The 23,592-nt window shown below is 39.2% G+C and overlaps 1 protein-coding gene and 1 long non-coding RNA gene across 7 annotated transcripts in view; one reads left to right on the top strand and one right to left on the bottom strand.

Moving 5' to 3' along the window:
* PTPRR (protein tyrosine phosphatase receptor type R) overlaps window positions 1-23,592 on the bottom strand; it is a 210,581-nt gene that overhangs the window by 118,097 nt on the left and 68,892 nt on the right. The gene's annotated exons all lie outside the window — the stretch shown is intronic.
* On the top strand, window positions 926-10,397 carry LOC123369425. Of its 4 annotated transcripts, none has more exons than XR_006579145.1 (3): window positions 926-973; window positions 3,051-3,179; window positions 10,318-10,397. It is a non-coding gene; the product is annotated as an uncharacterized LOC123369425 (long non-coding RNA). The 4 variants fall into 4 exon arrangements; XR_006579108.1 differs by lacking the exon at window positions 926-973 and adding an exon at window positions 2,151-2,184; XR_006579248.1 differs by lacking the exons at window positions 926-973; window positions 10,318-10,397 and adding exons at window positions 2,151-2,184; window positions 5,020-5,142.

The following is a 23,592-nucleotide window of genomic DNA, read 5'->3' on the forward strand; positions in this document are numbered from 1 at the left end:
TCTCCCATGTCTTTGGTGAGTGCTCTAAAAAGGGGGGAAAGCAGAAACAGCAGCAGCAGCAGCACCTCTTCCTCCAGCCATTTTTTGAATGGCCAAAACTATTTGTCTCAAATTCATGCACAGTTTTGGGTCACTCAAGATCGCATTTTTGTCAATAAATTATTCAAAAAATTTCACCCAGCTGTACTTGGGACATGAAGGAGAAGAGCTGAAATACTACCAAAAATGGTATTCTTGCACTATTTCTGGGCCAGCTGGAAGCAGGATATTCATGAGAAAGCCTCTTTTTTGGGTTTTCCAAACTTCCCTTCAATACAAAAAGATCTGGAATGTTTAGACAAACATCATGGCCAAGATTTTCAGAAGTGACAGGTAATTTTGCTGCTTCAATTTTTGGATGACCAGCCTGAGATTCTCAGACAGAGCCTGATTTTCAGAAAGGGGGTAAGTGACAGACTGACAGTATCCTGTAATGTCCTGAACAAACCTTGTGAAATTAAGATAAACTCTATTTAATTAAGTTAAACCTTATTGAATTAGGGTTAGTACCTCTGGGGTACAGTGCATTAAAATGTAATTTTGTATGTCTTTTTGTGGCACTTTCTCCAATACGGAGGGGATGCTAATGGACTTCCTCTGTTATCAGACCTTTAAAGCCGCCCCCTGGAGAGGTTCACATATACTGGTTCAAATTGGATTTTCCAGGGACCAACATACAAAAAGTATTTTTTTTTATAAATATCCTGGACTCAGGGCCTTCTTCCTGATCTAGCAAAGGGACAGGATCCTTGGTCCACAGAGGGCCCCAATCCTTTGAGAAAGGTTGGAAAGGCTGGTACTGTGGCCCCTTAAGACCATGCACTTGTTCTGAGCTGAAGCTGTGATGAACTTGTGATCACAAAGGAAACCCTGGGGGTGGGCAGTTGAAGGACTGCTCCTACCAGAGCCAATGTTAAAGTGGGGATAGTGTCTGGTAAGGTTATTAGCATGCATGCAGGTTATTTTATTGTTTTAAGTATATTTTCTCTGTAGTGTTTTTACCCTAAGAATACAGTAGGCTTGCATAGAAAGAATGATGTGCTACTTATAAATGTTGACAATTAAGCTGGCTATGTCAACACTACACACGACTGGTGGCAGCATGTAGTGTACATGTAGCTACATGTCACAGCAAAAAGCAGGCTGCATCTACTGTGGTGTGTAGCTATATGTGCCAGCGAAAGGCTCTGGCAGAGGGGATGTAGTGGGGAAAGGCTTCAGCAGCTCCCTGCTGTCAGAGCCTTTCACTGTGGGGAAAGGGTCCAACAACAGGGAAATTTCAGAGGCTTTTCCAGTCTTGGAGTCTTTTTCTGAGATGTGGAAGGGCTCCAGCAATGGGGAGCTGGCAGAGCCTTTCCCTGCTGCTGGAGTTTTAACCTGTGGTAAAGAAGGGCTCCAACAATGTGGAGGGGAAAGACTCCAACAGCGGCGTGACAGCAGGCCACTACCTTGCTAAAAATAACAGTGTGGATGGCGAAGTATGGGTTGGGCAAGTAGAAAGCATGCAGGGTATGCACTTGAGTACATACCCGCACCCTTCAGGTATGTCCTTACTCCAGTTGCCTAAGTAGTGCCTCACCAGCTACACTGCTCTTTATACCCAGGCTATGGGGGCTATGCAAGTATGTGCTTTACACACTGCTGACAGAAGTGTGCAGTGTAGATCCACTTAAGGAGCTTTTTGGTATCCATGTCAGGGTGGTGCAGGGGTCTCGTTGCCTGATTCCCCTCTCTTCTGGGCTTCTCAGCAAGTGCCCTAATTTTCCACCCATTTGTTGGGGGGTAGGTCATGGGGGTGCCTGGTCACATGTGGTCACCAGAAAGGGAAGAGGCTGTACTGGAGCTGGTTAGGTCCTCTGTGAATGACACTTACTATGGAACCTGGTAATACGGCCAAGTGGCCTGAGTCAATAAAGCAGCCCTTCCACTCAGGCAATGGAAGGCCTAATGGCCAGAGTCAATACAGAAGCCCCTTACAGTCAGGGTAGCATTGCTTAATGGATGGAGTTGATAAAGCCACCCTCACAGTCAGGTCAGTGTGACCTAATGGACAGAGTCAATAAAGTCATACCCCTGTGTGAGATTGTGTGGCCTATTGGCCCACTGGGGACGTGGGGTGCCACTCAGGAGGGTGTGACACCCCAGGTAAGGGAACTTGGGCCCTCCCTGTTCTTCCGAGCCACAGCCCAGGGCCCTGGCAATGGTGGGGCTACTTGCCACGGAGTCAGCAGGGATCCTCCCAAAACATGCTGATGGTTCCCCAGTTCACCCACCAGAGCAAAGTCTAAGTCCCCGTGCTGCTTCCTACTCTGTCTTCACCAGTGAGGTTCCCATGGGTCTCTGGGGTCCCCAGGTGGTGTAGCTCCTGATGGCAGGGCCTCCTCTTGGGGTTGTCAGGCAGCCTGGAATCCAACTGGGGCTCAGTGTGCCTTGATTCTGAAGTTGGGTCCTGTAGCAGCTCTCTGGAGAGAACCTGCACCTGGTTTCCTCTCTCTTCAGCAGCCTGCCCATTCTGAGCTGGGCTGTTTCCTTTTATACCTTGCCTCCAGGCTTAGCATGCCCAGCAGAAGCGAAGGGGCATGGCTTCCTCAGCCTGCAATGCACAGTTAACCCCTGCAGAGCCACCTGCACCCCATCACACCTGGTCAGAAGTGAGTGAGACATGGGTCTCCATCCAAGAAAGGCAACAGCTGGGAATCTGGAGGCCTGAGACTGAATGTCCTTGCTGGCCCACTAAGGGGAAATACAGGTGCAATTGCCCTCAAGTGTTCCAGAGTGCTCAGTACTTTCTGAAAACCAGGCCTTTTAAAGATGTCTCAAGGTGACCCTTGGTTGTTAGGTGCTGATCTACACTGAACCTGTCAACCTTTTGAGCTTTGTCCAATACAACTCTAATCACCAAGATATGGGAACAAAATTGATAGCATTGACTTTCCTATCTATTTCAATGCCATACAAACCGAAACCAGCCAATATTAAATATGTTTGTCATTGCATTTAATCTCCTATAGTTTAAGAAGCATCACCTGAACTGCATTCTGGGCCTGATGCAGAAAAAAATAATCTCCATAGTTTGAGGACCACGGATACTTCATAGAACTCTCCAGTGCTGCCAACTTTCATGATTTTATCATGAATAGGTGAGAACCTCAGAATTCATTTGATAAAAAAATACGTTTCTAGCCTCATGGTTGCTTCAAAACGTGAAACCTATAGGCTCCAAAATCAAATACTAGCTGTATTATTATTGTTTAAAAAACCAAACTCATGAACTAAAGACAATCTCATGATTTTTGAACTCTTGGAGCTGGCAATACCAAATGCATCATATCCATACAGACTCTGAGGTGCATATTTCTCTTCTCTTGAGCAGCTGAATGGATAGATACTGATGTACTACTGAAGACCAAAAGTATAGTTTACATTTAAGCGGAAATACTAACACTTAATATTCTATGACTCATACAGGGTTTTAACTGCATGACTCTCACAGACATAAATGTCAGTTTGCTATTTTAGGTCTCCCTCTCCAGTCTAGGCCGCTAATACTGCCCATGTTGGACTCTTGAGAATTATGTTGGACACCAGATGCTGCAAATGGGGACAAGCTTTTCATGTGTTGACTAAACACTGTGGAAAAATCTTTAAGAGGCCACAGTCCAATTTATATTTCTTTAATGAGGTTTTCATTTGGGAAGTCAAACAGTCAGAGCAAGAAATTGTCTTTTTTTTTTTTTTTTAACATTACCGCCAACTCTTTAATGATTGGAAGCCAGGGCCCTTCAGTGTGTATGTGTTGGTCAGGGGTTGGGGGGGAAATAACATTGTCTCTACCATTCCAATAGTCAGGGCATCCCTCCCAGCTAACATTTTGTAAACAGATAACCCAGTTTTCCTAATAAATTTTAGAAAGAGATTGACAGCAACATAAAGGGTAGTTTATTCTTTATGTATTCAGATTTGTTTGCTATGCCTGTCCCAGGCTCTAGGTGTTAAAACAAGCCATTCAAGAAAGTTTACACTCATAAATCATGCAAAGAAAAACCCCACAGTCCTCCTATATCATCTTCCCATCCTTAAACATCTCTTCATTTTTAGGATACATTTTATTTGTAAGTGTTTTTAATATTGTACTTTCCCAAAAGGAATTTACTCAACAAGTGGAATACTTAGCAATTTGGAATGCATAGACTTTATTACCACTATCACTTCTTTATGTTTTATTTTTATTACAGGCATTGCAAATTCAACTATCACAGCAGCACTGTCACCACTTACCATTGTGAATCCTCTTTGCCCTTCCTGCTTAATAAGCATATAACACTAGTCAGGACTTGTTCAAGGCTTAAGTCTTGAAAGTACTGAGCAAATATTAACTGATTAACTGCTTGCTTTATACTTGTACTTTGCTCATCTTACACTTTGCCCTTTTGCTTGCATTGCATTTGCTGCATTGGATTCAGGGTAGGAAAGTGAGATGACACTCCCTGAAGATACTTATGTGGATGACCTCAGTATTTCCCTGGGTCTGGCCTTCAAGTCTTGCTGAATATGTCTACACTCTAAGATGGGATTATGGAGAAATACTGGCGCTAGCTCTCATCCAGCTAGGGAGTGAAACACAGAGTGTAGCTGTGCTGTCACAAGTGGCGGGATGCCCAAGCCATCTCAGATACATGCCTAGGTTTTCAGACGGGTATGTGCTGCGGGTAGTCAGCCAGTCCCACAGCTCGCACTGCTGCAGCTACGCTCTGTGTTTAGCTCGCTTGCTCAATGAGAGCTAGCACAAGTACGTCTCCTCAAGCTGGGAATCAAACCCCCAGCTCAAAGTGTAAACATACCCGCTCTTTTTTCACATTTACAGTCAGAAAGGAACTTTATTGGGCATCAAGTCTTTGTACCCTCCCTTGTTTTTCCGTTTGTTACTCTTTCAATTTGTTTTTGTGGAATTTTTCCTTCTCTGTTTCTCCTCACCTCCAGTTCTTCAGCATCTCCCCCTCCACACCACCACAGAACAACACAAGCAAGAAGAAACTTGAGCAGTGCCAATTGCATCTGTGCAATTCAATTTCAGATGAGGGATGCAGCAAGACAAACATACCTGTGGTCACTTACATTTCCCTTTCCCTTATACCACACAATGTCAAGGAGAAGACTCCTAAGCATAGAATAATACAAAGAAATAATAATAATCTATACAATGAAAAAGTGACTGTTCAGTTGTCAAAAACTATTGGAAAAGATATGTATTCATTTGCTTTACGGGTGAAGTTCACATACCTGGGCATTTGTAGGAGCCAACATAACAGTTCTGTGGCTACTGCTCCATTTTAGGGATAAGAATAGCAGTCCCTGCCTCTCTAAATCCACACTGTGAGAGTCCATAGCTTCTGGGTGTATTCATGACTCAAAGGAGGGTGAAAAGCCCAAATGGCACATTCACCATACCTAAGGCCCAATCCCATAGGGGACTGCATGTGGGTGTGCTGCTGTGTTTAGATGGAGCCCCATTGACTTCTGAAAAACACATGACATCCGCCTTATTACTAGGAAAATCAGCAATCATGTAAGGAAAGACTGTGTTAGAAGTTATTTCCATTAGCAAAAGGTTCTTATCTTTTAAGTGCTTGACTGGAATCTAACTGAAAATCAGGGGCCAAATTCATCAGTGGAGCTGCACCTGCATATACATGTCCTACATGGGATAAGAATAGCAGTCCCTGCCAAACATGTTTGGTCCTACATGTTTAATTTACTACAGTTTTTAAAAAATTCAGGAGAAGGTGCTTTAAATTATATATTATATTGTATGTATATACTATATATGACAGTACCACGCAGAGAAAGGAATTTCATATGATATTGTAGTTGTTTTATTTTAATCCATAACACTAAGTAGAAGCCATTGATTTTAAAATTATTCTGACAAATTAGCTCCTATTATTTATGAGCCTAATAGCATGTAACTATGATAAGGCAGAAATCAATTTAGTTAAGGGTCCAATCCTGCAAACACTTACTCACGAATCATTCCAATCCACACAAATGATCCCATTGAAATCAACAGGTTTACCTGCATGAATAAAAGCTGCTTCTATGGCAAAACTGGTGACATGTGAGCTAAATGTAGACATCTCTGATCTTTATACCAAATAATGTATGGGTTAATTGCTCCCTGCCTGTCTCCTAGACTGGAACTAACTTTCCTGACAATGATAAACATTAGATTGTATGCAAATCTTCTAAAGTGATGGGGGGAAGCTGACTTAACTGGGACCAAAGCAGTCAAAAAATATAATAGAACAGCCCTATAGTGGGTATGGAGAAAGGGTTGATGAACTAAATGGCTCTTTTCCCTGTCTTTTTTCTAAGATTTTATGACCTCTTCTGACAAGCAGAAAACCTTCAGACAGATATTGCATTCTTAAATAATTACCTCTCTTAGGGGAAAAAGGGAAAATGAGGAAAAAAAAGTTTAAATTAAAAATGCAGATTTTAAAAAAATCTTTGCATTTGTTGAGCAGAACAAGCAGCAAGAACAAGCAAAATATTTTTTTAAGTTAATCAGAATTCTAAATTTTGCTAATATGCAGTGTTCTGTCCCTGTGACAAAAAGGCTTTGGAAATATAATACCTTCCACAAATTGTTGCAGCAATAATTAAGAAAAATTCAATGGAGCTGCATGGCTACAAATGAGCCCATAGTTGGCAGTTTATTTCCCAGGTCTCCCTTGTGTTAAAGATACAGCCCCATGACAACAATACAAAGATCAGTTTTTGGGTTACTATGAAAAATGGATGACTCCGCTAGAGTTTTCTGTTCACCATACAGGAAATACAAGACCAAAAATACTACAGTGCATACAATCCAACATTTCCTGCACACAATAAGTGTTATCCACTCACTATATCAATTTACTATATTAAACAGACCTATATCACACTGAATAACCTGATAGAGTCTCTTACTTTTCCAAAAGCCGTTCAGGTGCTGCTGCTGTGTCCACATCCATGTGCAAAATTCTGTGCATCTCATTTTCACATCAATAATCAGCTCTAATCATGCAGGTTTCTAAGTCAACAGAGAAAGAAAAGCTAATCCCATTCAGCCTCTAGAAAGTGACTGCCTGGTATTATTGCTAGAGACCTAACTGGTCCCAGAACTGCTGAGGTGTGCTCCCTGGGGGGACACCACAGCTACTTGCTGTTCCTGCAGTTTACCAGAACTGGAATGTACAGAGAGGATGCTTCTCATAGTAATTAGCAAATCTGCACAGAGAGGTCTAGAAGGTGCGTTACGTAAGTTAGTCATCCACCAGGTATCAACAAGAAGATCCCATATCCAGAATGAGTAGCCCTATAGAACTACTGTATACAAATAGCTTCTTTCTACAGGTTCCACCGTGCAGCTACCTGGGAGCAACCTGACTCTGAACACAGAGAGGGATTTTAGCCAATTGAAATATTAATCTCAAATGATAAACAACATCAGGTTTCCAACAGCCTGTGTTATTATTGATTGGATTGACACTATCTAGTGACCTTTACTCCCTCTTTGCATAGATTTTTCTTCCTGGAGCAAATTTTGCTCCCTATTACAGCACCAATATAATAGACAACAGAATTTGGTCCCATGGCTGTTAACTTCAGAACTGCTTTTGTAATCAAAATAAAGAAGTTTAATCATAAACTGAGTGTTGATTCACTGTGTATCTCAATAGGTCACAAAATATTGCAAACTATGAAGCTCCTTTCAATAATAAATAATAATTCTAAGGTCACATATAGAACTCTTCATTTATGGGTCTCAAAACATTTTACAATGGAGAAAAAGTAGCAGAAGTGTGAAGTGACTTGCTTACAGTCATGCAACAAGTCAGTGACAAAGCTGTGAATAAAACCCAGGTCTCCAGATATCCAGTCCAGCATCCTATCCACTAAACCATAATATTTCCCTTTCCACATTTTTGGTTTGTCATATTACACTGTATGTAAAATATTTTAGTATAAAATTTGATTAATACTGAGCCATAATTACATTTAAAACTCCTCTGGTAAACACATTCTAAAGTACAGAAAGAAGGTATTACATGTATATTTTATTTGTGATGGTGTAGAAGATAGACAGAACCTTTGGAACTGGATTTTTTTTAAAACTATTTCACTACATATGTTCCTTTTTTATGTTTGCATACTCTAGCATAAGCCATAAGGTCCTGTTAGATTACATTAAGATCTATTTTTTAGGCATTTATATGATCCTCCATCACCATAATATCCAAGGCCCAGATTTTAAAAAGTATTTAGGTGTTGCAACACCTAATGATTAAGGAACCTAAATCTCATTTTCAGAAGTGTTTTATACATTTAGGAGTCTAAATCCCATTGACTGTCTATGGGATTTAACTAAGATACATATTTTTCCTTATGAAATATTAAAGAATGTTATTTGTTTTGATGACCTGGAAAAAGATTAGAAATTGGCCTTGACAAGTCATGTACTTTCATTCTTTTGCTTAATGTGGTTTGAATACACATTATGACTCATAAGTCTTTTAAAGTACAATGTGTTATTAGAGATTCCAAATTGTCATCCTGAAATGAAGTTAAGTTCCCAAGATTTCATTGGTGTTATTCTGTTTTTTCTCTTCTTCTTTTTATTAACCCGATCTTTTCTTGTACGCTAAAAATACACATACAGAGAACAGATCATAGAGTTGTTCAAAAACAGGACAACAATTTTGCAAAAAATTACAAAAATTTCTTGTTTATATTTTACAGAGTTCAAAATTGACCCATTTCCCATTTTCATGAAATTGATTGTTAAAAGTTTTGAACCAAATTTTTATCAAAATCCCATTTTATATTTGTTATTTACCAAAACCTGAATTTTGAAAACAATTTTGGTAAAAAATATTTTAAAAGTTGATGAAGTTGACAATTTTCCACAAAAAAATTGCTGTTGAAAACAAGTTTGTTTTTTTTTAAACCAGTTCGTGCAAAAAAGTGTTGCCTGGCTCTAATAGAACATTCTTATACATAATATACACATACATATACAAAGAAATATTTGTAGCGTTTTAACCATGAACAAAACATATAGATGCACACTGTAGGACGGTGGGAAGAGCAGAAGCTGGAGGATCATATTGGGAATTTTAGAAGAGAAGCAACAGTGCCAGGATTGGGTTATGTCTGAAGGGCTGGGAAGACAGAAACAGAGGAATGGTATACAGGAGCAACCAGGAACTGGCTTAGAGAATTAGAAGAGCAGAAGCAGAGAACTGGCAATTGGATTAAATTTATAAATCCAATTTGCTTCCACTGATGGGAATTTTACATTCATGTTTTTGCTAAATTCAAAATGTGCTAACTCAGGTTGATGAATGGGGTAATTTTGCACTTTAGGCGCTGTTGTTCACACCTATTTGGATGCTATTATTTCATTCTTTCTCACTGCCGCCTCAAAAAGAAATTTATATTGTCGAAGCTATAGTGTCTTTACATCAAAAGGGTGTCTACATAGCCTGTGGAAGACAGCCTCCCAGCCTGGGTCGACAGACTCAGGGTGGCAGGGCTAGCACTGTGAAAATAGCTGTGCAGACAGTGCCTTGGAGCTGCAGCTCAGGCTGGAGCTTGAGCTCTCAAGACTAGTGACGGAGGTGGGTGTCAGAGCCCAAGCTCCAGCCCACGCCACAACTTCAAGGTGCTGTCTATTCAGCTATTTTACAGCACTGGTATGAGCCCCACTAGCCCATGTCTGTTCACCTGAGCTAGGAGGCTTGCTTCCATGGGCTGTGTAAATATTCCCAAAGAGGCTAGAAAATTTAAAGTTTTCCTTTTAATAAAAAGGGGTTTGCTTCTGAAGAAAACTGCAGATCCTCTGAAAAGACTGTAATTCTGTGACTCCATCTACATTTCTATAACAACAGAGAATTATTATCCCTGGATTTCACATATCTAACTAGTGACTTCATATTATCAGGGAAGAGGAAGCTCTATGGCCAGTATGGTTAAGGACAATAAGATTTTTTTAAAATCACATAGAAAATGAACACTAGTAATGGTATAGTTCTGTTACTAGATGGAGATTATAAAATTGCTACTAATGGTGCAGAAAAGGTAGAAGGGTTCAATAAATATTTCGGTTGTGTATTTGGAAAGAAGCTGGCTGATGTATTCATCTTTTACAGCAATAATGAAATACTTTCCATCCCAACAGTAACTAGGCAGGATGTTAAACAGCAGCTACTAAAGTTAAATGTTTTAAATCTGCAGGACCGGACAACTTGCACCCAAGAATTGGCTGAAGGTCTCTTTCTGGAATCTGGTCTTGGCCCAATTCTATTCAATATTCTGATCAATGATCTTGAAGAAAATATAAAATCATTACTAATAAAGTTTGCATATAACACAAAATTGCTGGAGTGGTAAATAATCATAAGGACAGATCAGTTCTACACAGTGATCTGAATAAGCTAGGCTCACTTGAACAACATATTGTAATGCGGCCAAATACAAGGTCAGATACATCTAGGAACAAAGACTGTAGGTCACCCTTACAGGATGACGGACTGTGTTTTGGAAAGCAATGACTCTGAATGGAACATAGGGATCATGGTAGAGAACTACTTGAGCATGATTTCCCAGTGCAATGCAGTGTCTAAGAGCTAATGTAATCCTTAGATGTACAAGGGTTACAGGAGAATATCAAGTAGTAGGAGTGAGGTGTTAACCACCGCTATATACAGCATTATTCTTTGTTCTTTATCCTCCCACATCCTCAGGTACATAAAGTATCCACCGATTTCCACCATTTATTTCATTCTTGTGCTGGTCTGTTTAGAATTCTGACTGTTATGGCGATGGATTTGGCTTCTTTGTCATTCTGCCTAATACTTCTCTAGGTCGTCCTTTTGTCTCTTTACAGAATTATCACTTGCCATGGAAGGCATGTTGGTGGCATCCTTAAACCATGTCTTATACATGTCCATGATCATCTTCTTACCATACTTGATGATTTTAGATTTGTTTTCTCTACTTAGAATTTCTGATATTGGAAAAAACTCTTTCCAAAGGACTCTGAAGATATTTCGCAGGCCTTTACTTAGGAAGGAGTTGATCTTCTTATCAATTTCTGTTTTAGATTTCCATGACTCTGCTCCATAAAGGAGGACAGACATGACGCCAATGTTAAAAGAAATGTTTTTTGTGTCAGTGCCACTCATGCTACTTTTCCAAATCTTTTCAAGTTTATGAAAGTAGTTTGCTGCTTTTGATATTTGTTGCTTGACATCTAGCATAATATCCCCATTATTGTACATTTCACTCTCTAGACAGGTAAAATGACTTACTATTTCTAGCATTTCTTCTCTGACTCTAAAGGTTACTTTTGGGACATTTATAGCCAAATATTTTGTCTTCTGATTGTTGATGAACAAACCAACTTGTTTTGTTGTATCTGGCCAAAGCTGGGTCTTCTTTTTCATTAAACAGGACAATCTCATTAGCAAAAATGAGATTATCCAATTGTGCTTTATCATTCATCCACAAAATTCCTCAGTTGCCTTCTGCGGTTAATTTCCTCATGAGATAGTCAATGACTAGTGCAAACAATAGTGGGGACATAATACATCCTTACTTTACTCCATTCTCACTGCAAATGACTGGCTGATGTTGTCACCATATCTGACTGCACATTCTGCATTATCATATCTTGATTATTCTAATTATTTTAGCTAGTATTCCATAATGCACATAATTCTCCAAATATTATAATTAGCTTTCTGGAAATCTAAATAATTTATCAAAAGAGGTGCATAAAAGCATCAGTAAGACCAAGACCATTAGTGGAACACTCTGTCCAGTTCTGGTGTCCCCACTTCAAAAATGATGTTGACAAATTGGAAAGGCTTCAGAAATGAGCTACAAGAATGATTTGAGCTTTGGAAATCATGCTTTATAGTGAAAGACTAAAGAACTCAATCTATTTAGTTTATCCAAAAGAAGTTTAAGAGGTGACTTGATCATGGTCTAAGGAGAAGATTTCTGATAGCATAGGGTTCCTTACTCTAGCCAAAAGAGGCATAACACGATCCAATACTTGGAAGCTGAAGCTAGACACATTCAAACTGGAAATAATGAATACATTTTTTTGTATAGTGAGGATACTTAACAATTGGAACAACTTAACTAGGGATGTGGTCGATCGTATATTAAAAGTCTTTAAATAAAAACTGCATATCTTTCTAAAAATATATGTTTCATACAGAAGTTATGGGCTTGATGCAGAAATAATTAGGTGAGGTTTTATGGCCTATGCTATATAGGAAGTCAGACTAGATTATCATAATGGTCCCTTCTGGTTTTATGCATCCGTGAATATCCCATACGTTTTATCTGCATGCTGTTCTCAGAGATTGCCAACAGTTAATTTAACTGATCTGTTGAATTTCAAATTACACACACAAAAAACAGCTTTAATTCAATGTTATTTCATTAAAATCACACACACACATAGATTCAGCAGTATATGGTGATTTTTTTTTTTACAGTCCAGCTGCTTCTAACTTTGTAAGCACATAATGACTTTATTACGGCTAATGAGCTGAATCTTACCAGGTGACACACAGCACCTGAGGGGTGATTTGAACAGACTACAGTTTACTCTTGGTTCCTGCATGTATTATTTAATTAGCAACATCAGTTTTGAATGCCATATACACTGCCCACTGAAAACACAGGCAATTCCGAACAGGTAGCCAGCCTTCTTTTCTCAATGACATTTGGAGAAAAACTATGATTTGCTTCACACTGTTAAAAATAATTGAAGGGAAACATTTTTCATGCTGTGTGTCACTGAGATAAACTCAACAATTCCACACATGAACAGATATTTTCTGCTACTATTTTGGGGCAGTGGACAGAAATAAGATGTTAATAAAAAGCGTGCCCCTCAGCAAAGTTTCCCAGAAAGATTTTGCCTAAACAATATTAGGGTGCCAAACAAAAACAAAAACAAAAGCCAACCAACCTAACAAAACCCTACTCATTTTCCTGAGTGAATCAAGGGTGAGAAGGGCCAGTGTGAAGACTTCTGCATTGCTTTAGTCTCCCATTGCGGCTGGTCAAGCAGTGTGTGCATGCAGAAAGGGGCACTTCAGGGAGGATTCTACATCACTTGTGCAAGAGGGAGTCGCTGCATTGACTCTGCATAGGTTGGATGCAGAATGGCAAGAGAGGCAGGATTTACGTTTACAGAGGTTGCATGGCCCTACCATAGCATGCAAGTGGTGTGGAGGGAGACGAAGCAGTTACTATGGTGGGGCTGTACTGTGTAGGGATGGAGTTCCCTTTCTCCACCCCTGCACTTCAGCCACATGAAGACTGATTATTCAGACATTTCTCTCTTCCATGAAGAGCCCTATTTCCAGCTGCCATCCCTACTTTTGCTCTCCTCTGCACCATGCTGCATGGAGCTTTTGTAACTAGAGCCCTCCACAGCATTTTGGAAGTGAACTAACTGCTTGCTGCCTTTTATTAGTGCTCAGAGTTAAATAAAACCGATGCAAAATCTGTAAAAATCACACAGAGAAAATGATAAACTCTCAAAAGAGAAACCCATCCTGTTGGCCCTATAGCTGTAATGCCCAAAGCCATCCATCCAGCACATTGGCACACAGATTACATGCACGCATCAGCTAATTTTATGTTCCTACCACTCCGTGAGACATAGGTACATCATGCATTTGTTTATTATCTGTCCATTATGATTTCAGAGCACTGACTCAATACCTCAAGGGTACTGAGGGACGCTGCTACTGTAACATCACACACATTAAAATCGATTTTATAAAAGATTAATCACAACACTTAAAATGAATGCCTGATTACACTTACATGTGTCTGGATAAATATTATACATTTAAAATAAATCAAGCTATGACATGGAAATTAATAATTGGCCAGAGACAGTGGCCCTGTGCCACAGAAGACACCTTGAGACCTGAGGGCTTTGGGAACACAGAACCCGCCACTTTCCCTCCTAAAGGAAGGAAGTAATTCCATGAAGGGAAACCTCACTGAGTTTCCCTTGTCCCTCTTCAATGGGAAAACCTGCAGGAAGGAGCTTTCTGGAACTTGGTTAACAATTCTGTGGATGACGCCACAGAAAAGAAAAGAATTGAAGTCACTTTCCCAGAGTTGTGATGTTTTGTTCAGTAATAACATTAAGACTTGCTTTTACCACTAAAATTACCAGCTGTGACTCTGAATGTACATAAGGACAGACCTGTCAAGCTAGTAAGTGGCATTTTACAGTCATTTTCCAGAACAGAGACAGTTCTGGTCCCAATTTGGCACGAGTAGTCCTATTAACTTCCACAGGACGCCTCACACACATTTGGTTATGCATGTACTTATAGCTGCCTTGCTGGATTTGGGCCCTTGAAGCTTTATACATCTTACTTAGTGAGATAAAAGAAAATATACTTGATCTATAATGACTGCATTTATCAGTATTCACTGCTCCATTGTTTTTCATTCTTATCATGTGATGGTTTCATGAACGTCATATCATCATATTACTTATAGGACCCATTATTTTCCAAATATTTGTTGTATTTCAGTTAGCATGAAATCTAAAAATACCTGCCATTAAATAAAATTAAGATATTACATGAAAACGCAATATTTATGCTATTTACAATATATGCTCTGGGTTAGATGCGGTACATAGTAGAATGTATTTCATGCACATTTTTCTTTGCATGGTTTATATTAAAGTATCACAACAATTGACCAGCACTGAAATAATTTACAGATTCATTTGATACATTTTCCTTTATCCTTCATGTTTATGTCTAAACATAATAAAAACATACAGTACCATGAAAGAGATCTATTATTTCCTGTGGAGATGCAACATTCTAGCATTTCTTTCAGAAAGGAATTTTGGTAGCTGTAGCTTGCTCTTCTGTGGCCCCTCACCATCTGTTGTAATCCTTCTGTATGTAAAATGCATCCAAACCATTTCATATGTATAAAACAATCTGAGTTAAAAATAGAACTATTCAACCATAAAATGATGATGTGCTATCCAGAAAAGCACCCACTGTAGTCATTCAACTGATCAAGTTAAACCACACGCTATTAGGATTAGATGGACAACCACTTTAGGTTGGCAAACTCACAACTAGGAAACCTCTGGGGAGGGGACTCTCTCTTAACCTGTTTTGTTTCCCCTGAGTATGTCAATGGGCATTTCTTTTAATTTAATAATGTCTGTTTCAAGATACTTACTACTTTCAAAGCAACATGATCAAAGGTGGAGGACATAGGGCCAGGAGAATGAGGCAAACATTTTCAAGTTAAGATTTCCTAAAGTGCCTAAATCTGTATTTGTATGCATAAATAAAGGGGGACCATCTGCATCTGCAATAGAAGTCAATGGGAGGGCTGAAAACTTGCCATAAGAGGCTATTCTGGTTCATGAATGCAAAGACCAAGAATATTTTGCTACAGAGTTCAGACAAAGTCCTAAAGATGACAAGCAAAGGGGAAAAAACAGAGTTTGTTCCTGTTCATTATTTCTTTATGATGAATCTAGAAGGCCTGAAAATTGTTTATTTTGTTGGTTTGTTTCTTTGAAAGAGTGGTGGGGTCTGCCTGTTTTTTACACTAGAAACTTGGACTGAGGTCATGTCTACACTAGTGAACTTACAGCAGCACAGCTGTACTGATGTAGCTGCATTGCTCTGAGATCGCTCATGTAGCCGCTCTCTGCCAACATAATAAAACCACCTCCATGAGCAACGGTAGCTATGTTGGGTAGCTCCGGGGGTGAAAGTAATATAAAAGACTTACCGGTACGGGGGCCCAACTCCAGGCCCCTGGAAAGGGTAGGGCCTTGGGCGGAAGGGGTGGGGCTGGGGATCAGTCTCCCCCAGCCAGACCTTCCATGCTGCCCAGCCTGCGCCACCTGGGGCTCCGGCGGTGATTTAAAGGACCCGGGGCTCTGGCTACTGCCGCAGCAGTGGCCAGGAGCCCCAGGCCCTTTTAAGTCACCAGGCCCCGGGGCAGGTCCCCTTCCCCTCCTCTCCCCGCACCCCGTCGGCCCTCCTGCCGACATAGCACTGTTCACACTATCACTTATGCCAGCAAAACTTATGTTGCTTGCGGGTGAGTTTCACACCCCTGAGCAACATAAATTTTGCCAATATAAGTGGTAGTGTAGACATGGCCTGAGTCTACACTTGAAAGTTATATCAATATAGCTACATTGGTCAGAGGTGTGAAAAAATACACCTCTGACCAGCGAAATTATGTCATACATAACCCTGAGTGTAGATGCAGCTAGCTACGTTGACAGAAGAATGCTTCCATGATTTAGCTATTGTTATTCGGAGAAGTGGTGTTCCTACACAGATGGAAAAAATCCTTCTGTTGGTGTAGGCTGCACCTACACTATGGGGTATGTTGGCATAGCTATGCCTGTAAAGTCTCCATAGTATACACATACCCTCAGGGTTGTGTGTCTTGGAAGACTCTAAGATGACTGGATAACTAGTGAAGTGATGATGCCCTCAAGAGTGCAGTGAATGGGAACTAAACAAATGAGAGGGGAAAGGAATTTTAGTCACACTTTTGGGTTTTGTTAACACCTGTTTAACTTCCGTGATTAACATTTTAGACAAAGGAAGCTTTTGAGAGAGATTCAACCTCCCACCCTTTCATTTAAGGCATGAAAGTCATAGGGCTTTTCTACACAAACATTTTGTTCATGGCAAGCTGGAATGTGAAGGACCACCATTAACCTGCCATGCACTAACAGTTCATGTGGACCTTACCAATGTGCACTAACTCGGGCCATGTCTACACTACCACTTATGTTGGTAAAATTTATGTTGCTCAGGAGTGTGAAACTCTTGCTTGGTGTGATGTAATATAGTTCCGTTTCAAAGGGGTAGATCAAGGTGCACTAAGGAATTATTAGAATATATCAGTAGGTCCACATGGACACAATGAGTGGGAGGTGAGTGCAGGGTAGATTTATATCCCAGCTTGTTGCAAACTAAACGTTCTTGTAGACAACCCTATAGTGAACATGCTGTGAGAGAACTAGCAGGTCCTCCAGCTAAATCAATGCAGACTGGACTTGACATTCTTAGTATTTTTTAAGGTAAAACAAGTAGATTTTAAAAAAAGCACAATCCCATTTATTTAAGATCATTTGCAAGTCACCTTGAATGCATATACTGGGATATGTAGCAATGAGCACAGTATAAGAATGGAATAGAATTGGTAAGAAGATTCAAAGCTCAATATCTTTATGCAACATTTAATTAAAAACAGGTCTAATAGGCTCCACTCTGTTTTGCTTCTTGCAAACGAGCTGCTCACCTATTTCATTAACTGTAGAACATTTTTGAATGGTAAAAATAATTAAGTCCCCAATACTGCAATGATTTAATGCATGTGCTTAACTTTATGAATCTGAGTAGTAAAGCTAAGCACATGCATTAACTACATGTAGGATCAAAGCCTTAGTACTAAAAATGTTGTGATCCATTTCACATAGAGAAAAAATACATGAATAATTAAAAAAACAAAAACAAACCAACCATTCAATGACTTCCATTCACTAATACTGAAACCTAAGATGAAAGCTTTTTCCATTAGAATACACCGTATTTGGTTAACAGGAATTTATTAGTGATATTTTGATCACTGGAGGAAGGCGCCAGGGTTACTTAAATGCAATAGAAACATACTGAAAATTAAATTTCCTTTGCAAAATGTAATACAAAGTCTCTAAAATTGAATCCAAATTATTCAGAACAATATCAACAGGCTTCATAATGGCAGGAAAATCAGATAAAATTAGTTTTGCTTCTTCAACACAAATGAAGAAGGTGGAGAAGAATTTCTCAGTTGTGGTTGTATAGTGTACAATCCTCTATAGGAGGGCATATAGTTAGCACAAATCTCTGTGACAAAATTGAGACCATTAACTCCTACTGTTCAACTGTCTTGGTGTAGACAGAACAGCTATCAACAAATTCATTTTAACCACAAATGAGTTTTTCCATCTGCTAATATCACTGTGCAAGGATATGAAGAATTCACAGAGTCACACTTCGGAAACTTCTGGTCAGCGACTGTTTAATCAAAGGCTTTCATTCTAGCATCCAAATACAAAATGAGCTCTCCTACTCATTTCAGTCCTAAAACTACAAACATCTTTCTAGCCTGCATTTGCTGAAGTACCTTTATATTTTCACTGAAAGACCAAGGACCCAACAAATAATCTGAAAGATTATGCCACAGTTCTGGAAAACAGATTCTAAGAATACCATATGTGATAAGCATGGCAGTGATTAGTAACTCTGTCCTAATTCCTCCATTCAAACATATTTACTCTCACCAAGGAATCAGAAAGAAAGTAGCCAGGACTGCATGGTTGTGTCACATGGCATGCATTTCACTGCAGCATGCCTGATTTTCAGCTACGGTACATCAGTGACTATACCACCACTAATTGTCAGAATACTATCATTTCCTGGTATTCCACAAATAGGTGTGAGCCATTCTCCCCATTTTAACAGTAGTCATCCTATATGCCATTTCATGCTGTAGCCTGCTGTGACACTTCCTGTGAGTATTTTCTGTTCAGTTTCATCCTCTTCATAGATTAATATTCATAATGTGTTTGGGAAAAGCCTGTCCATTTCTAGTGTCCGATCTCTGATTGCTTCCAAGAAGATGACATATTTTTCTTTAGATTTGAATTAAATGTAAATCCATGATGAGTGTTTGCTATTGTAGATTTCTGAGTGCTGGTCTGTATCATACAGGTAGTGCCTCTTTAAATGGTTAACACATACAGAAGTTAGAATATATGGGGCACAGGTTCTTGTAATGGAACAAAATCCATTAAGGACGTACATGATGATCTTGGTTGTACTTTTGCACTGAAACATAAATTTCCTTCAAACAAATGTGGTCAGCCAACTCGGAGCAGAGAAGGGCATGGAGGGAGAATCATTTCACCTAAGGTGCAAAACACTTGCGGTTCTGAAATGGACTGCAGTTGAGGGATTTTCAACCACCAGAAATAGTGTTTCACTGTACTAAAACAAATATATCATCCCAGAACAGACCTCCTCACTTTTCAGAGATAAGTACTTACACATCAAAGTCTAACAGGAGAATTTTGCCCTTGTTTGACTTGAGAGAGAAAACAAGATATTTTATTGCACGAGGCTGTAACTCAGGGAACACAATGTAACTTGATATATGTCCACCTGCAGTATGATACAGAACATGCATATGTAGGAGAATCACAAATCACAAGAGGTGATTATCCAAATGTATCCAAATAAAATAAATTGTTTCTACTGATCTCTACCTAGCCGGATTTCCCAACATATATTTAAAAGGTTCATTTTTGGTTTTGGTATATGAGTGCTAGAACATCTATCAAAGAAACTATTTTCTGTTGGAAAAAAAAATCCCCGTTTCTAATGAATGTCTGAGCTACTAATTAAGTTTGAAAAAGATCCATAGCCAGTGTCCACAGCTGATATTAATTTATTCTAGCAATTAATTAATTTGGACTCTTGATTGAGGCACAAAATATGAATTGGAGAGGGTTTATGATTTTAATTTTTTTTTTAGCAATTGAGCAATTGTAGAGTTCTTCCATTATTTAAGTCAATATAATTGATGCAGGATGAGAAAAAAAGAGAGAGAATTTATTAAAAAAAGGAGGCATTAAAGATTTGGTTTACTGATATGAAAAAATAACATACGATTTCCACAGAAGCCTCTGTTTTGTAAAACACCAAGGCCTAGGATGAAAGTGATTTGTGGCATACAGTTTTAGCTCTTCCTATGTCTTCTGACAACAGCAGAGTTTTTGATTCACGCAATTAATGATGAGCTCCATTCCTTAAGAAGGATAGCAAAGCACAATACAAACTGATTTACAGAATATATGCAGTATTAATTATATTATATAGACTATTGCTATCTATCACTGAGATGCAGCTGCCACTGCAGTGAAAGATGATAACTCTAACAGCAAAATCGCACTCCAATTTAGGTCAGGAAGTAAAGAATGCCAGTGTTTACAGCACATAGTGTTGTTGTAGCTATGTTGGTCCCAGGATACTAGACACAGTGAGTTAGGTAATACCTTTGGGCCAACTTCTGTTGGTGAGAGAGAGACAAGATTTTGAGCTTACACAGAGCTCTTCTTCACAAATGATGTGTGTTTCTGTAAATGTGTTTCTAGTGAATAGTGTCCTGTCGGAAAACAAGATTGTGTGATTTCTATAGGATGGAGCTCAGTAATTGTGTGGCTGCCTTCTTTTCTGAAGTGTGAAGGATAACACATGCCACCTAACCATGTTACTCTTTTAGCATAAGTGGGACAGGTCTGTAGTTTGGAGCTAGACATCCCTGATTCAAACGCGGCTGCCAATCTGTTCTTAAAGTCATTACATTAATAAAAAATCCATCCAAAAAAAGATTATTTCTTCACAAACATTGGACCTGATCCTCAGTTTTTTACACCAGCTAATTATCTGCCCAATTTGTTGTCATTTGTCCAACTGATATTTAAAGAACTCAGAAGAAAGAGAGTAATACAAAGTCTGATACATTTTGTGGAACAAAATTTCTCTCTGTTTGTTTTACTTTGCAAATCCATTACTCGCTCTTTTTAATATAACCCTTCTGGAATCCACTGGTAGAGAAACATGTTTCCTTTACTAAGCTGGAGTAACAATCATTTATTTAAATACTCTATCCTGTAGCAAGGATATTTTGAATTAATATCAACTGAACTTGCCCTAAAAATGAAAGGTTTGCATTTCAAAACAGGCTCTTTTGCTATGAGTTTCCAACTCAGATTGGAGAAACTATTACTAACTAGCATATTTCCAGAAGGTTAAACCTGAGAAGCATGAGATGCCTGTGATTAAAATGTGAACATGAATTATTTTGAGCTCTGCACTATTATTTGGGCTTCAGACTTAACTGTTCTGCTAATATCACAGCAAGAAACATTCTTTTTTATGTGTATGCTGCTCTTATCTTCTACCTTTAACTGGCTAGCTCATATTCATTACTAGGCAGAGGAATACTGGGAAACTTGGCAGATAGGCTCATAAACAGTAAAAGTGGTAAGAGTTATGAAGGTTTCTTCAGATGTTCCTGCATTAAAATACTTCCTGCAAATATTCTATCTTTGCTTCTCAGAGGCATTAGCTATCCTTTATTGTTGGGTTCTGGCTCTCTGGATATTTTCAAACTACATTCACTAATATCTCCCTTTGCAGTGACACAGTATTTTGTTTTGTTTTAAAGAAAAGTACATTTCTAAACTTTTATAATTGACAAGAAATCTTTTCAAGCATAAACTGACTACAAATAGTGTTGTATTGTCTGCCCAAGTCTGCAGACAGTCTGAAACTATAGCTCTGAGGTGTGAACTAGTATATTTATCTCAATGGGCTATTCACTATGAATTATGCACGTTTCCTTGTCAATATTTTTAACCACTACTGATCATTTTAATGTCTTGCTAATGTATTTATCCCATAATCCCAAGCTTCCACACTCACTTTATTATGTACCAGAATCCTCATATGTCCCCTAGTTGACTGCAAAACCTCCACATCCAAACTTCTATAAAAGTCATGCATTTTCCACTGCATAAATCCAGAGAACAATGACTTTTTATAAAAAGGAACTGAATACCAAACAACACAGAAGTTACTGTAGTTATCATTCATTTTTATATTAATTCAAGGAAAAAGCTTTTTAAAAAAGTATCAGAAGCTGCTGCAGAATCTTCAATGTGTTCTGCTGGAGTTCTGCAAAATTCTGTGCTCTTGCTGTGTAAGTTAAGTGAAGTTTGGCACATGGTACACAGAGCTTTGGCTATATTGAGTTTGAAGGAGAAAGAAAGGGTAAATTAGTTCCTTTTGGAATTGTTTCTTCTGATATGAATATTTAACACTAATAGCTTTGTGTCAGATCCTTAGCTGGCATACATCAATACAGGTTCACTGAACTGAAAGAGAAGCTATGCAGATTTACACCGGCTTTGAGCTGGCCTCTATCTTCTCTTTGCCATCTTTAGAGAAAATTGGCAGGAACACTGAACATTTCAATAGCTAGAGAAGAGACAACATTGTTCTGCTTCTCTCTTTCACTCCTGTATCCATTGACTAGCTTTAGGAGGATGGTGGTCAAATGACTGAAGGAGGTTTCTTTTATTTTTGTTTCAGACATCTTCATAATCAAATCCATTAATATGGGCTCAGCAAAAAGTAGAAGCAAAGGGGGAGAAGTGGAGATATAAAAACGAGGGGAAGATTTGACGGGTATGACAAGTTCAAGCACATAAGCTCCAAGAATTGATTTCCATTACAATCTTTCTGCTCCACAAGACACAAAATAAGAATCTTTTACTTGAGTTTGCTAAGGTCAAATGTACAACACAGAAGAGAATTCTGAAGGTCAGTGGTGGATGGCAAGTGCAGGAGATACAGGGGTTCACTTCTGAGAGTGATAAATGAAAGAGACACAAGGCAAACTTGGTACTGTAAACACCAATTTAAGAGCCTGATCCAAAGCCTACCACAGTCAATTAGAGCCTTGCCTTTGACTTCAGTGGTTTTTGAACCAGGTTCATAGGCCCAGATCTGCAAAGGGGCCTAAGCACCTAACTCCCATTAGCATCAATGTGTGCCTAAATATATCTTTGAGGATCTGGATGGCAACTGGCAATACCATGCCCCCCCTAAAATAACCTTGTGACCCCTGCAACTCCCTTTTGGGTCAGGACCCCCGATTTGGTCTCCCTTGTGAAATCTGTATAGTACAGAGTAAAAGCACACAAAAGACCAGACTTCACCGGGGGCAGGCGGGAGCACCAGATTTCATGGTCCGTGACATGTTTTTCATGGCCGTGAATTTGGTAAGGCCCTAGTAATGACTATCTGTATGGGATTTGAAAGCATGGGAAGTAGTATGGGATTTGAAAAACTAACATTGCTTTGCCCCTGCTTTTTGAAGATAGCACCAAAAATGTGACTTGTAAGGAGTCGTTTCCTTCCCACTGGGTCTTTCCCCTTTGCTATTCACTTAATAGCTCTACATATGGCTGCTCCTTTGCCATGCAGGCCCCGCTGCAACTTGTCACCTCTATGGGTCACTCCTGAGGAAACTTTGGCTTATTGACTGTTATAATGTTAGGATTTAGTTACTGTTGCATGAACCTGTCAAATTCATGAGCTATGGAGTAATTGAATGAGTGAGGCCCTTTTGGTGAGCAATTTTATGTCATGCATCTGTATTTAAACCAATAGCAGTGGAATTTATGCGATGGTTTGATACACAATAGATATATAAACAAACTTCTGGGAGGGAATGGCAAGGAGGGTATTTCTAGATTCCCCTTTTTAATTCCCTAGTGAACAATCTAATTGAAAACAGTCTTTCCAGACAGGAACAAAAGCACTAGTTTCTATATAAATGAGA

This window comes from Mauremys mutica, chromosome 1 (assembly GCF_020497125.1).
Source record: "Mauremys mutica isolate MM-2020 ecotype Southern chromosome 1, ASM2049712v1, whole genome shotgun sequence".
Lineage (NCBI taxonomy): Eukaryota > Metazoa > Chordata > Testudines > Geoemydidae > Mauremys > Mauremys mutica.